Source organism: Rhinopithecus bieti, unplaced genomic scaffold, assembly GCF_001698545.2.
Source record: "Rhinopithecus bieti isolate Rb0 unplaced genomic scaffold, ASM169854v2 scaffold_26131, whole genome shotgun sequence".
Lineage (NCBI taxonomy): Eukaryota > Metazoa > Chordata > Mammalia > Primates > Cercopithecidae > Rhinopithecus > Rhinopithecus bieti.
The window spans coordinates 1,819,675-1,834,133 of record NW_016812390.1 but is presented as its reverse complement, the minus strand read 5'-3'; positions in this window follow the sequence as shown (position 1 = coordinate 1,834,133).

Sequence of the window (14,459 nt, the reverse complement as noted above, 5' to 3'; positions counted from 1 at the left end):
AAAATCATGTAGGCCAATTCTTTGCAGTAAATCCCTTAATATATATTTCCTATGGTCTCTTTTTGTTTGAACCCTGGCTGATATAGACTTTGGTACTAGAAGTGACTCTAGAGGATCATGATCTTAAGGAAGAGTTTTCCAAATTGGTTCAAGGTTTTCTGGAATTGGTTCTCTAATCTGATTAGATTTTAAAACATGAATGACTCTGTTTTCAGTAGCAAAGAACAGCTATCCCCAACATTTTGGGCATCAGGAACCTGTTTCATGGAAGACGATTTTTCCACAAATGGTTGGGTTGGGGGATGGTTTAGGGATAAAACTGTTCCACCTCAGATCATCAGGCATTAGATTCTCATAAGGAGCACGTGACCTAGATCCCGTGCATATGCAGTTCACAATAAGGTTCCCACTCCTATGAGAATCTAATGCTGCTGCTGATTTGACAGGAGGTGGAGCTCAGGTGGTAATGCTCGCTCGCCCACCGCTCACCTCCTGCTGTGCAGCCCGATTCCTAAGAGGCCCTGGACCAGTACTGTCTGCAGCCCAGGGCTTGGGGACGCCTGGCAAAAAGGACACTGGTAGTACATGGCATGCCACGGCAATAGAGATATGCCAAATATTGCCATTGGTAAGGAAAGGAAGAACATGCCTGTAATATAATAGATCTATTAGGGCTTCTCTTAGTACTACCATATCCTGTCAACCCAATTCAGGCAGAACTATTAATGGCCTACACCCTTCAAAAATGAAAGTTTGGGTCACTCTACTAGGTAAAAAAGCATGACCAACTGAGGTGCTTGCTGAGGGCAGATGAAATATGGAATGGGTAGTGGAAGAAGGTGGTTATAAATGCCAGCTACAACCATGTGCAGTTGCAGAAATGAGGATTATAATAGTTACAAATATTTCTTCTTTATTTTGTTATTAACATGTTGGTATATATCTGTTAAGCAAATATGTTTGTTTTCTTACTTTCCTTATGCCCTTATCATATGACATAAGATGCATTATTAATAGTTAACTTTACATCACAGTATTTACATTGCAGGCTACCAAAGGGAAGGGTGAACATCACCCAAGGACTTTGCACACTCCTCTGGGAAAAGGGTTAATGTGTTTTCAGTTGTACTCAGGGTGTTTGTATAATATTAGATGGAAGTGTGACTTAGATGTCTTGTTTATTTGGATAATTATGTACAGTTTAAGGAGATGATCTGGGTGCCAACTTGACAAGGGGTGGACTGTGATGGTCAGTTTTATCTGACAGCTTGGCTGGGCTTTTATCCCCAGTTATTCAATTAAACACTAATCTAGGTGTAGCTGTGATGGTATTTTGTAGCTGTGATTAACATTCATAATCAGTTGTCTTAAAATAGATTATTTTTGGTTATCTGGCTGGGCCTAATTCAATTGAAAGATTTTACAAGCAGAACTGCAGTCTCCCTGAATTCCTGTGAAATTTCCCTGAAATTTTGCCTGTGGACTGCAGCTTCATGTTGTGCCCAAGAGTTTCAGACTGCCCATACTGACAGCCCAGTTTCAGAGTGCCCAGCCAGACCCTGCAGTAGTGTAGGCCCATTCCTTGCAATTAATCCTTTAGTATGTATCTCTTACTGGTTCTGTTTCAGTGGTTGTACCTTGGCCAATACACTCCTATTTTCTAGAAGAGATTGTATAGAATTGATGTTAATTCTTCCTTGCATGTTTGGAGATTTCTTTTTTGACAGTATTTTAAAATGACAAATTTAACTTCCTTAATATTGGAGCACTATTGAAATGATCTATTTCATATTGGGTGAGTTGTGGTAGTTTTTGTATTTCGAGAAGTTGTTTCATTTCATCTAAGTTGTCTAATTTATGTGTATAGAGTTGTTCATATTATTCCCTTATTATTGTTTTGATGTGGGTAGGGTCCGTAGGAATATCCTCTTGTTTCCTTCCTGATGTTGGTAATTTGTGACTTTTCTTTTTTTCCTCTATCAGCCTTGCTAGAGGGTTAGAAATTTCATTTATTTTGTATGAAGAATCAGACTTTTGTTTTATTTATTTTCTCTGTTTCTAGTTTCATCATTTTCTGCTCTTCATAATTTCCTTTTCTCTGTTTGCTTTGGATTTGTCTTGCTTTTCTTTCTTAGATTCTTGATATGAGAGCTTAGATGATTGATCTGAGACTTTTCCTCTTTTCTGACACTTGCACTTAGTGCTGTACATTTCCTTCTCAGCACTGTGTTAGCTGTTTCCCATATGTTTTGGTATATTGTGTATTTTCATTCAGTTCAATGGATTTTTATTTCCTTGAAGACTTCCTCTTTGATAATTTCGAAGTATATCTTTTTGCTTTCCACAGGTTTGGAGATTTTCCTATTATTTTTCTGTTATTGATTTCTAGTTTGATTCTATTGTGTTCAAAAAAATACTGTGTCTGATTTCAATTCTTTTAAACTCAGTGACATTTTTCATGGCCCAGGATATGGTCTATATTGATATGTGTCTTGTGGGTGCTTAAAAATAATACGTACTCTGCTGTTAGTGGTGGAGTGGTCTGCAAATGCCAATTAGATCCTGTCAGTTGGTCGTGTTGTTGAGTTTTCTATATCCTTGATGATTTTCTGTACAGTTGGTCTATCAGTTGTTGAAAGAGCAGTGCAAAATCTTCAACTATAATTGCAGATTTGTCTATTTTTCCTTTCAGTTCTATCAGTTTTTGCTTTATATATTTTGCAACCCTTGTTTGGTGTACACACATTTAGGACTGCTATAACTTCTTGATGGATTATCTTTTTATCATTATATAATGTCCCTCTCTTGTCTCTGATTTCCTCTACTCTGAAGTCTACCTTATCATTTATTAATATAAACACTCCTACTTTCATTCAAGTAATGTTTGTATGATGTATCTTTTTCTATCCTTTTACTTTCAACCTGTCTATATCATCATATTTAAAGTGAGTTTCTTATAGACATCATAGAGTTGGTCTTTTTTTTTTTCTTTTTTGAGACAGAGTCTCACTCTGTCACCCAGGCTGAAGTGCAGTGGTGCAATCTTGGCTTACTGCGAGCCGTGCCTCCTGGGTTCACACCATTCTCCTGCCTTAGCCTCCGAATAGCTGGGACTACAGGCACCCGCCACCACGCCCGGCTAATGTTTTGTATATTTAGTAGAGACAGGGTTTCACCGTGTTAGCCAAGATGGTCTCAATCTCCTGACCTCGTGATCCGCCCACCTCGGCCTCCCAAAGTGCTGGGATTACAGGCGTGAGCCACGACACCCGACCTAGAGTTGGTCATGTTTTTTAATCCACTCTGCCAATCTCTGTCTGTTAATTGGTGTAGCTGGTCCATTTATATTTAATATAAATATTGATATTATAAAGCTAGGTCTTTCATTTTTTAATGGTCTGTTTATTCTCTGTTCTTAATTTCTTTTTAATTCTTTTTTAGTTATTATGTTAATGAGATGGGGTTTTACTCTGTCACCCAGGCTGGAGCACAGTGGTGCAAACATAGCTCACTGTACCCTTGAACTCCTGGGCTCAAATGATCTTCCCACCTCAGCCTCCTGAGTAGCTAGGACTATAGGCACCCAGATTCCGTTTTAAATGTCTTTGTTTACTTTCTTCTGCCTTCCTGTGGGTTACACTAGCATTTTTAAAATTCCATTTTGGAACAGACATGGTGGTTCATGCCTGTAATCCCAGCACTTTGGGAGGCCAAGGCAGGAGAATCCCTTGAGCCCAGGAATTAGAGACCTGCCTGGGCAACATAGCAAGACTTAGGCTCTACATAACATTTTGTAAAAAAAATAGCCAGGTTCCATGGTACGTACCTGTATTCCCAACTACTCAGGAGGCTGAGGTGGGAGGATCACTTGAGCCCAGGATACCAAGGATGCAGTGAAACATGATCACACCACTGCACTCCAGCCTGGGTGGCAGAGTAAGGCCCTGTCTGTAAAAATAAAAGTAATTTTGTTTTGATTCATCAATAGTGTATTTGAGTGTATTTTTTCATGTAGACTTTTGGTGGTTTCTCTAAGTACTAAATTGTGTATGCATAACTTAGCCTACTGACGTCATTATTTTGCCAGTTGAAGTATAGAAACCTTAGCTCCCTTTCTGTCCCTTTACCTATACCTATTAATAGCTGTCTTAAATTTTTCTTCTACAGACATGTGGAACTACAGCAGCCAGTGTTGTAATATTTGCTCCATCCATCAAACATGATTTAGGGAAGCTTATCTGGGGGAAAGGGAAAGCCTGTTTGGTTTACCCATATTTTTGTTTGTTATATCTTTCTTTTTTCCTGATGTTCCAAAGTTCCATAGCTTTCTTTCGTTCTTTTTATTATGGCTGTTTTGAGATCCTTTTCAGATAATTCTAATATCTCCATCACCTTGGTATGGGCATTGATTAATTGTCTTTTATTCATTCCATTTGAGGTCTTCCTGATTCTTGATATGTCAAGTGAATTTTTATTAAAACCTGGAAATTTTTGTATTTCAATGAGACTCGGTGCCTTATTGAAGCCTTCTCTGTTGTTGACTTTCTCTGACACTGTTCCCACAGGGGCATGTGTGGCACTCCTCGTGGCTGATATGGCAAAATAGAAGTCCAGGTTTCCCACTCAGCCTCCACTGACACCAAGTTGTGGGGTTTCTCATTACTGCCGAGTTGGGAGTGAGAGTTCCGGCTCCCCAGCAGTCTCACTGACAGTTTGATGGAGGTGTCCTCATCGCTGGTGGGTGTTGCTGAAAGTCCTGACCCTCCCGAGACCTCCTTGGACACACTGGAGAGTGGAGAGAGGGAGAGACGCCTCATTATTGCTGGGTGGGAGTGAAAATCCAAAGACTCCATGTGGGTGGACTCCATGAGGGTGGGGAAGGGTGAGCTGATTGCCAGCCAGTGAGGGTGAGGGCTTTGGCTCTCTACTTGGCCTTCTTGGACACCACTCCAGCCGGGCTATTGGGATCCTCATTACAGCTTCATGAGTGGGGGCGTCTAAGCTCACACTCACCATTTGCTGGTATGGTTTGTGTGGCGTTTAGCTGGAGTAGAACGGGGTTGTCTGAAAGTTTTCTCTCTTGCTAAGCTGCCCTTTTCCTGGCCATTTGATGAGAGAGCAGGCTTTGGTTGGGGCTTTCTTTCTTTGTGTTTCCAGGTCACCAACTTCTTCCGCTCCAAGTCTCTTCCCAGGACAATTTGATCCTATCTGAACTTGGGAGGTCTGTGCCCATATTACTCAGGGGAGTCATAGCAGCACCGGACCTGCCTCGGAGGATCTCCTGAACTTGGAGAGAGATGATTATGGATTGCAGACAGGAACATAATATGAAAACTAGAAGAAAACCATGTCATTTGTACTTTGAGTATGTGTTGGGTGTTTGAAAAGTGATTTTTTTCATCATGTGTCCAATCTATATTACTCCTTTTTTTTCTTTTTGTTATTACTATGGAAAGTTCATGGTCGTTGTAGAAAAATGAGAAACTGAGGTTAAGTAAGAAGAAAACTTTAGGCAGGAGGATCAGTTGAGCCCAGGAGTTGAGGCTCCAGTAAGCTATGATTACACCACTACACTCCAGCCTGGGTGACAGAGTGAGACCCTGACTCAAAAAACAAAAAATGTACAATGAAGTTGAACTTTACTGGGCATCAAGAAAAAAAAAAGAAGAAAACATTGACCTAAATGAGAGATACTGGGAAGCTGTGTAAGTCACAGGTGGTACACCCACAAAGCCGACCTGCCTGTGTCCACCAATGCATCCCCTCTGACATTTCTGTTTCCTCCCCCTAACCCTTCAAGGGCATCTGCCCAGTGTCAGATCCTACGCTGAGTGCAGGTAGTGGATGTACAAGTCAGACCTGCAGATCAGAGCCTCTGCCTGTTGACAAGAAGGAGGGGAGGCTGCCCCAGGCAGAGGGAGTGGCATTGCAAAGATACAGAGACATGAACAACTTGGTGCAGTCCTTTCAGGATTGCTAGGGCATTGCGGGGAAGGAGGATGCGGCGCTGGGCTGTGCAGCCCTAAGTTTGCACCTGTTCTGTGGGCCACAGGAGAGCAGAGTCTGCGATGAGGACAGTAATAGTTTGCTAGAGCTTCCATGACAAAATACACAGACTAGGGGGCTTAAGCAACAGACATTTATTTTCTAACAATTCTGGAGGCCAGAAGTCTAAGATCAAGGTGTTGGCAAGTTTGGATTCTCCCAGGGCCTCTCTCCTCAGCTTGCAAGCGGCCACCTTCTCACTGTGTCTTCACAGTCTCTCCTCTGTATGTGCATAGCCCTGGGGTCTCTGTGTGTCCTAATCTCCTCTTTTTATAAGACCACTAGGCCGGGTGCGGTGGCTGAAGCCTGTAATCCCAGCACTTTGGGAGGCCGAGATGGGCGGATCACGAGGTCAGGAGATCGAGACCATCCTGGCTAACACGGTGAAACCCCATCTCTACTAAAAAATACAAAAAAAAAAATTAGCCGGGCGTGGTGGCGGGCGCCTGTAGTCCCAGCTACTCGGGAGGCTGAGGCAGGAGAATGGCGTGAACCCGAGAGGCGGAGCTTGCAGTGAGCTGAGATCTGGCCACTGCACTCTATCCTGGGCTACAGAGTGAGACTCTATCTCAAAAAAAAAAAAAAAAAAAAAAAAAGACCACCAGTCAGGTTGGATAAGGGCCCACCTTAACGGCCTCATTTTAAATTGACTATCTCTTTAGAGGCCCTATTTCCAGACATGGGCATGCTCTGATATACTGGGGATTAGGACTTCAACATAAAAATTTCTGGGGTAGAGAGGGAGATGCAGCTCAGCCTCTAACAGGAAGCGAGCAGAGGAGTGGCTGGATCCTAGGTCTATGACATAATTGGATTTCTGGCATCTTGGAGGATGGATTGCAGGGAGAGGGGGCTCAGAGACTGTCAGAGGTTTTTAAAGAAAAGCCGAGAGATGGTGAAGATACAAACAAAGGTGGGAGCCATGGGCACGGAGAGCAGCAGGTGGGTCCGGGTGGGAAGGACGAGCAGAGAGAGGCGAGAGGGGCATCAGTGAGCTCATGCTCAGGTCTTGGAGGCTCCTGGCCCCAGCTCCCCTCTAGGAGAAGCCCTCTCACTGGGATCAGCCTCCAAGGCTGGCCTCCCTTCTCTTCCCTCTCCATCCGATCCGGTAAACCTGCTTGCTGCTTTCCCCGAACAGAATGCACCCAAAGAGATCCACAGGAACACACAATGCAATTAAATTTCTAGAAACTAAAGACAGAAAAAAATGTGAAATCAGGTCAGCTGCAGTGTAGCTGATTTACAGAGTCAATAATAACTCCACAGGTGTGCACAGAGCAGCACAATCCTCATTAATGGGCCCTTTCTGCCAGGTTTTCTGTATCAGAATTATGCTAGTTTCACAAAAAGAATTTGGAAGCTTTCCTTCTTTCTCTGTGCACTGAAATGCTTTAAATAGCATTGGAGTGATTGTTCCCCTAAAGATTTGGTTGGGTTCACTTATAGGCCTGGTGACTTTCCCCCCTTTTCACATCTTTATGAAGGTGGTCTCTTGAGACCATCACCACAATCAAGAAGGCGAGCATTTCCATTGCCCCCAAAGTCCCCTCGTGCCCTCCTGTGTACAACCTGCCCCTCCTACACCCCCGTCCCCAGGCAATCCTTGGCCTACTTCTGTTTTTATGGATTTGTTTGCATCTTCTAAAATTTTATGTAAATGGAATCAAACTACTTTCTTTGGCCTCTTTCACTCAGCACAATTATTTAGAGATTCATGCATGTTGTGTGTATCCAGAGTTTATTCATTTTTATTGCTGAGTAAAATTCCATTGTATGAATATACCACCATTTGTCTATATATTCACCAGTTGGGGGACATTTGAGTCGTTTCCAGTTTGCGGCTATTATAAATAAAGCTGCTATAAACATTCTCGTACACATCTTTGTGTAGACATATGTATTTTTTTCTCTCTTAGATAAATACCTAAGGGTGGAAAGATTGAGCCATATGGTAGGTATATGTTTAATGTTTTAAGAAACCCCATTTTCCAAAGTGGCTGTTCCACTTTACATTCTCACCAGCAGAGTATGAGAGCATTCCAGTTGCTCCATATCCTCGCCAGCAGTAGATAGAGTCTTCTTCTGATTGTTTGAGTGGTTGCAAATTGACAACTTTCTCAAATTTTTGTCTTTATCTTAGACTAGGTTGCCTAGCCCACAGAGCCTCCAGTGAAGCTCAGGTACCTGTGTGTCATTCCAGGGTGTGAGCTGGGTGAAGACTGAGGGAAGACAGGAAGTGAAGCAGGGAAGGAGAGAAAGAAAACAACACAGGGTGGTACATGATTAGGCATGTCACAGCTTCAGAGCAAAGCACACCAGGTCACTCATCCATGCAACATCTCCAGAGAGCCAAGACTAGCAGAGGAAGAAAGAAGCATCTCCTGGTGATTTTTCCATCATCTGTCTTTCACTGGTCCAAATTGACCCTACACGCCTTAATTCCCCTGAAAGTGTTGTGGCCCCTTCAGACAGCTGCTGGGGAAGCCACATGCTACATCCCAGGGCAGAGTGCTTCGTCTGCGTCTAGAAACAGTGAGATGAGCCAGAGCCTCTGCGTGACCAGTCGGGTTGGACCAGGGCACCAGAGTTGCTGCGGTTCCATTGAGGGTAAGAGGCCAGGCCTAGGCACAGACGTTGCCCTATGGGAGGTGAAGCCCGTGGCAATTAGAAGATGAGCTGGCGCGGGGCCTGGGCTCCCCTGAGCAAGTAAGTGAGGCTGGGGGTGTCAGTGGGGGTGCAACCAGTGGAGTTGAGTGTACCCAGAGAGGTCCATGAGTTGTCAAGTACAAGCTTCATGGAGAGTTTGCATCTGGGAGCGCCTCTCATCTCCCACACGGTCCTGGGATGTAAACAGGATTTAAAATCTAAAGCCCTGGATTTCTGATGAGGAAAGTCTGGTCTTCTCCAAGTGACCCATCCAGGATCACACATCAACCAAGGGTGGCACACATGGGTCTTCAGACTCTGAGCCCAGTGCTCTCTCCACTGTGCTAGGTGGTTGCAAAACATTCTCAGATTTACATTTCTGGGACTATGTTTGGTTTGGGGGCACCTGCTGGAAGACCAAGCAGCATGTCCTGAATCTTGTTTTCTATTTTCAGCCACCTTGGGGGAGTGGAGCAGCAGCAGATCCAGGTAACAAGGCTGCCCAGAGGCCACATGGCAAGGAGGTGGGGGATCTTGAGGTCTAGTCCTGCTTTGTGTGACTTTGGGCTAATGATTGTTTGCCTTGGGCCTTGTTCACTCTCCTACTTCTGCCCTCATTCATTCAGCAAACATTTGGTAAGAGGGTATGACTTATGTGCCAGACATTGTGCTATAGAGGGAATATCAAAATGAGTGAAGTGGTCATGAAATTTCTAATCTTGACCCACGTTACACGGGAAAATAGTTAATGTACATCTTATAGGGACATTGGGTGAATTATAATAAATGAATTAATCCATGTAAAGCACTGATAGCATCTGCACATCACAGATATTCAATAAATGAGATGACGGTGATGACGATGGCAATGATGACAAAGACAATGGCCTCCTGGGATGCTGACCTCCTTAGGTCTTTGTGAGTGGAGTGGGCAGTAACTCACAGGGGTTAAGAACGTGTTGTCGGCCGGGCGCGGTGGCTCAAGCCTGTAATCCCAGCACTTTGGGAGGCCGAGACGGGCGGATCACAAGGTCAGGAGATCGAGACCATCCTGGCTAACATGGTGAAACCCCGTCTCTACTAAAAAATACGAAAAAAAAAACTAGCCGGGCGAGATGGCGGGCGCCTGTAGTCCCAGCTACTCGGGAGGCTGAGGCAGGAGAATGGCGTAAAACCCGGGAGGCGGAGCTTGCAGTGAGCTGAGATCCGGCCACTGCACTCCAGCCTGGGCGACAGAGCGAGACTCCGTCTTAAAAAAAAAAAAAAAAAAAAAAAGAACGTGTTGTCTGCAGAGTCATAAACACCAGGGTTTGAATCTCAACTCGATTAACAGATCCTTGAGCAAACTCCATTTCTTCTCTGTGCCTCAGTTGCTTTACCTATAAAACTGAGCTTTGACTTTGTCTTTTTGAGGAAATGAGATAATAGCTGTGAAATGGATTGTTTGCAAAAATGACCCAATTTTTCACACCCTGCCATATCCATGCCCTTTTGCCATGCTTCCTGTTAAGCAGCAGAGTCTCTTTCTTCACTTTCTTCAATACAGATGGCCTTGTAACTTGATGTGGCCAACTGACTATCCCTTCTCACTTTGAGTAGGTATCTCTTCTTATGCTGGGACCTCTCCACTACCATATGAAGAGGCCAAATCTCACCTGAAGGATGAAGACATATTAATCAGTCATCCCCATTGACCTGGCCAACAGTCAATCAATCCCCAGAAGCAGAGGCAGCCTGCTGGCCCACAGCTAACCACAGACATGTTAGAGAGGCTAGTCAACACCAGAAGAACTGCCCCACCAAACCCAACTTGTGCTGCCAACCCACAGAATTGTGACCAAAATAAATGGTTGTCATTATAAATCACTATTTTAGGCTGTTAAGTTCCACAGCAACAGTTAACCAATACAGCATATACAATGCTTGGTCTAATTAATGGAGCCCATGATGAAGATGATAATGATGATGAGGATGACAATATTGCCCATGCTTTGGCCTCTGTTGCAAATATAAGAAAAGGTTGTATCATGACTTCTGCCCTAAAGGAGCTCATAGCACTACATTATTCAAAGGAAAAGAAAGACAGCAAACAATGACTTCCAACAAACTCCCAATCACTTGCTTGTCCTTCAAAGTCTTGACCAACTATTCTAACCTCAAGCCCCTGCTAAGGAGATTTGACGTTGCATTCACAGTAAAGAGTTATTGGCAAGTTCTAAGGCTGGGAATGGTGGGATAAGAGATACTTTAGAAAGACCCTGCAGCAGGAAGGGTCAGAGGAAGAGCCTGCCTGTGGGAGGTCTCGTGCGGTGGTGAAAGAGAGCAGTGACCCCAGCCTTCTGCTCACACCTGCATAGCTCCCCGGGGCTCTACGAATAAACTCTAGACTCCACAGGGCCTATTGTGACGCCCTCTACCCTTTTGAACCACTCTTCCCCGTTCTTATTCTGCTCAGCCCATGCTGTTCCTCTTAGCTCCTCACTGTGTCCTGATTCCTCTTCCCTTGGTGCCTTTGTATGCACTGTTCCATTGCCTCCCCTCCCTTCCTGTGCTCATCCTTCAGCTCTCCATAGCTGAGATGTCACTGGACACTTCATCTAAGTCAAGTCTCCTTGATATGGTCACTTAAAAACCCTGTGTCCCTCTTTTGTGGCAGTCACTGTGGTTTATACTTACCTATGTAATACATGAGTGATGGTTTCATGGGTATCTGCCCCCACCAGGCTCTGAGCTCCTCTGGGGAAAGGCCGAGTCTGTCCTGCTTGTTGCTGTGCCCAGAGTCTGGTCCAATGCCTGGTGTGCATCAGGCATAAATGGAATAGTTGTAAAATGAACAGACTCCCTTGAGTAAAAACCCTTTGGGGCAGAACTCGTGCTTATCCAGAATCTCCCAGTCCTGAAATCATGTGGGAGGAGAGAGAGGCCACAATTCTTAGAGCTCTTCCCTCGGGAAACAAATCAGTCTCATGCTGGAAGTGTGGCCCAATACCCTGGCACCAGTTTTATAGCTTAAGGACACATTTAATCAGGCCAATAAATAATCCATCCCACCAGCCCCAGAGGCTGAGTGGAAGGTCCTTAAGGAGAGAGCAACACCAATGTGGAACGTTGAGTTCCCCGGCCCCAAGGACATGAAATTCTCCTGCAGGGTTTTAATCATCTAGTTGGACTGGGAATGCTTTCACAAGCCTTGCTTTGCAAACAAGTCTGTGATCAGAAGCAAACAAATAGGCTCTGTGTGGACATCTGACATCTAGGGGACTTCACTGGGGCAGCTATAGGGAGACGGACACAACAGAGACAAACACAGAGCTGAAAGCAACAAAAGACTGTTTGGCCTGACCCCATTGTCCCCAGATAGAAGAGTCACTGACATCTCTCCCTTTCATCTTTTTTTTTTTTTTTTTGAGACAGAGTCTCACTCTGTCACCCAGGCTGGAGTGCAGTGGCATGTTCTCGGCTCACTGCAAGCTCCGCCTCCCAGGTTCACACCATTCTCCTGCCTCAGCCTCCCGAGTAGCTGGGACTTTCATCTTATAGAATCCTTCTTCTCACTTGGAGCTGTGGGCTTGTATATAGCACTTGTGGGCTTATGTGTCCATCTGTCCGTGTCTCTCACTAGACCATATGCTCCAAGAGGGCGAGGGTAGAGCTTACTCACCCATTGTTTCCCACTCATAGTGCAGTGCTTGGCATGGAGCTGGCTCCACAAATGTCTGCTGATTGAATAAACAAAGGAGAAAGACTGAGCTGTAAGAGGGGATGGAAAGGTCAGCCTCACGCATACACAAACATATAGCTGAAAGCATAGTAGAGAAATGGAGTGTGGTCTGGAGCCTCCGGATAAAGCCATTCCTGAAGACTTGACCACCAGTGGAGGTTTCATTCGTGTGCTCCAGGGTATTCCCTTTGTTGTTTAATCCAGGTCCACACAAAGACTGTTATATAAATGTTCTCCTCATTCATAATAAATAGCCTCAAACTGGAAAAAACCTACATGTCCGTCAACAAGTGATGAACAAACCAGTCGAGATATATTCATACAACAAATCCACGTAACGGAATACTACTCTGCAACTCAACCGTGAAGGGAACAAACTGCTTGTTATGGATAGAATGTTCCTGACCCTCCAGAATGTGTATGCTGAAGCCCTAACCCCAGTTATGTCTATATTTGGAGATGAGGTCTCTAAGGAAGTAATTAAGGTTAACTGAGGTCATAATTAAGGTTAAGTGAAGCTTTAATTCAGTAGGATTGGTGTCCTTATAGAGGAAACACTAGAAAGCACCCTCCTCCTCCCCTCTCCTCCCCCCACCCCCACCGCCTCCCGCTCACTCCATGTACACAATGAGGAGAGGCCACATGAAGACACAGTGAGAAGGTGGCTGTCTGCAAGTCAAGAAAAGAGCCCTCATCAAACCAAATTGGCTGGCACCTTGATCATGGGCTTCAGCCTCTGGAGCTGGGAGAAAATGAATTTCTGTCATCTAAGCCTCCCAGCCAGTGGTGTTTGTTATGACAGCCCAAGCGGACTAAGACACTGCAGATAAACACAACAATACACCATGCTGAGCATAATGGGCCCGAGTCAGAGGCCTGTATCCAGCGTGAGTCCACTTAAATAAGGTCTATGAGCTTCAGCTTGTCCAGTCCACCTTATTTTGTTGTTGTTGCTCTGTTTTGTTTTGTTTTAGACTTTTAGCAGTCTGAAGCCATGTTTTTCATTTCTGTCTCTAGTGATAAGCGGAAAAGAGGGATGAGGAAGAGGTTTTACTGGCCCAACCAGAAACAGAAACTAAGAACCCATGACTATATTCTCTCCCTTGGACAGCACTGGACAAATCTGTAATCACCCAACAGGTTCTTCTTGCCCACTGCACAGACGAAATCCATTTACTGAAATCATGGTATTGCAGTAAAGACATTTCATTGACAGGAGATCGGCCATGCGGGAGACAGAGTTATTACTCAGATCAGTCTCCCCAAAGGCTCAGAGGTTAGGGTTTTCAAGGATAGTTTGGTATGCAGGGGTCTAAGGAATGGGGAATGTTGATTGTTTGGGGATGAAATCATAGGAGTATGGAAGACAGTCTTTAGGTGCTACATCTGCCTCTGGGTGGGGCCACAGAACTGGATGAATCACAGGTCTGGGTGGAGTCAGCCAGTCATGAGAAATGCAAGAGTCTGAAAAGACATCCCAAAAGGTCAATCTTAGGCTCTGCAATAGTGATGTTATCTACAGGAGTAAAAGGGGACGTTCCAAATCTTGTGACCTCTGGGACAATGGTTGGTTACATTAAAACTACATGTACATCTTAGCAGAATTCAGGTCCCCTCACAGCCCTAACCTTGTGGTCTTTCATTAGTTTTACAAAGGCAGGTTAATTTTGGGATAGGTTATTATCATCCTTGCTACAGGTTAAGCTATAAATTCCTCCCAAGGTTAGCTTGGTCCACACCATGATTGACCAAGGACAGCTTGGAGGTTAGAAGCAAAATGGAGTCGATTCTGTCAGATTTCTCTTACTGTCAGAGTTTTGCAAAGGAATTTTAAAACATGGTGAAAAGAGGCCGGGCGCGGTGGCTCACATCTGTAATCCCAGCACTTTGGGAGGCCGAGGCAGGTGGATCACGAAGTCAGGAGATGAAGACCATCTTGGCTAACACGGTGAAACCCCGTCTCTACTAAAATACAAAAAATTAGCCGGGCGTGGTGGTGGGCACCTGTAGTCGCAGCTACTTGGGAGGCTGAGGCAGGAGAATGGCG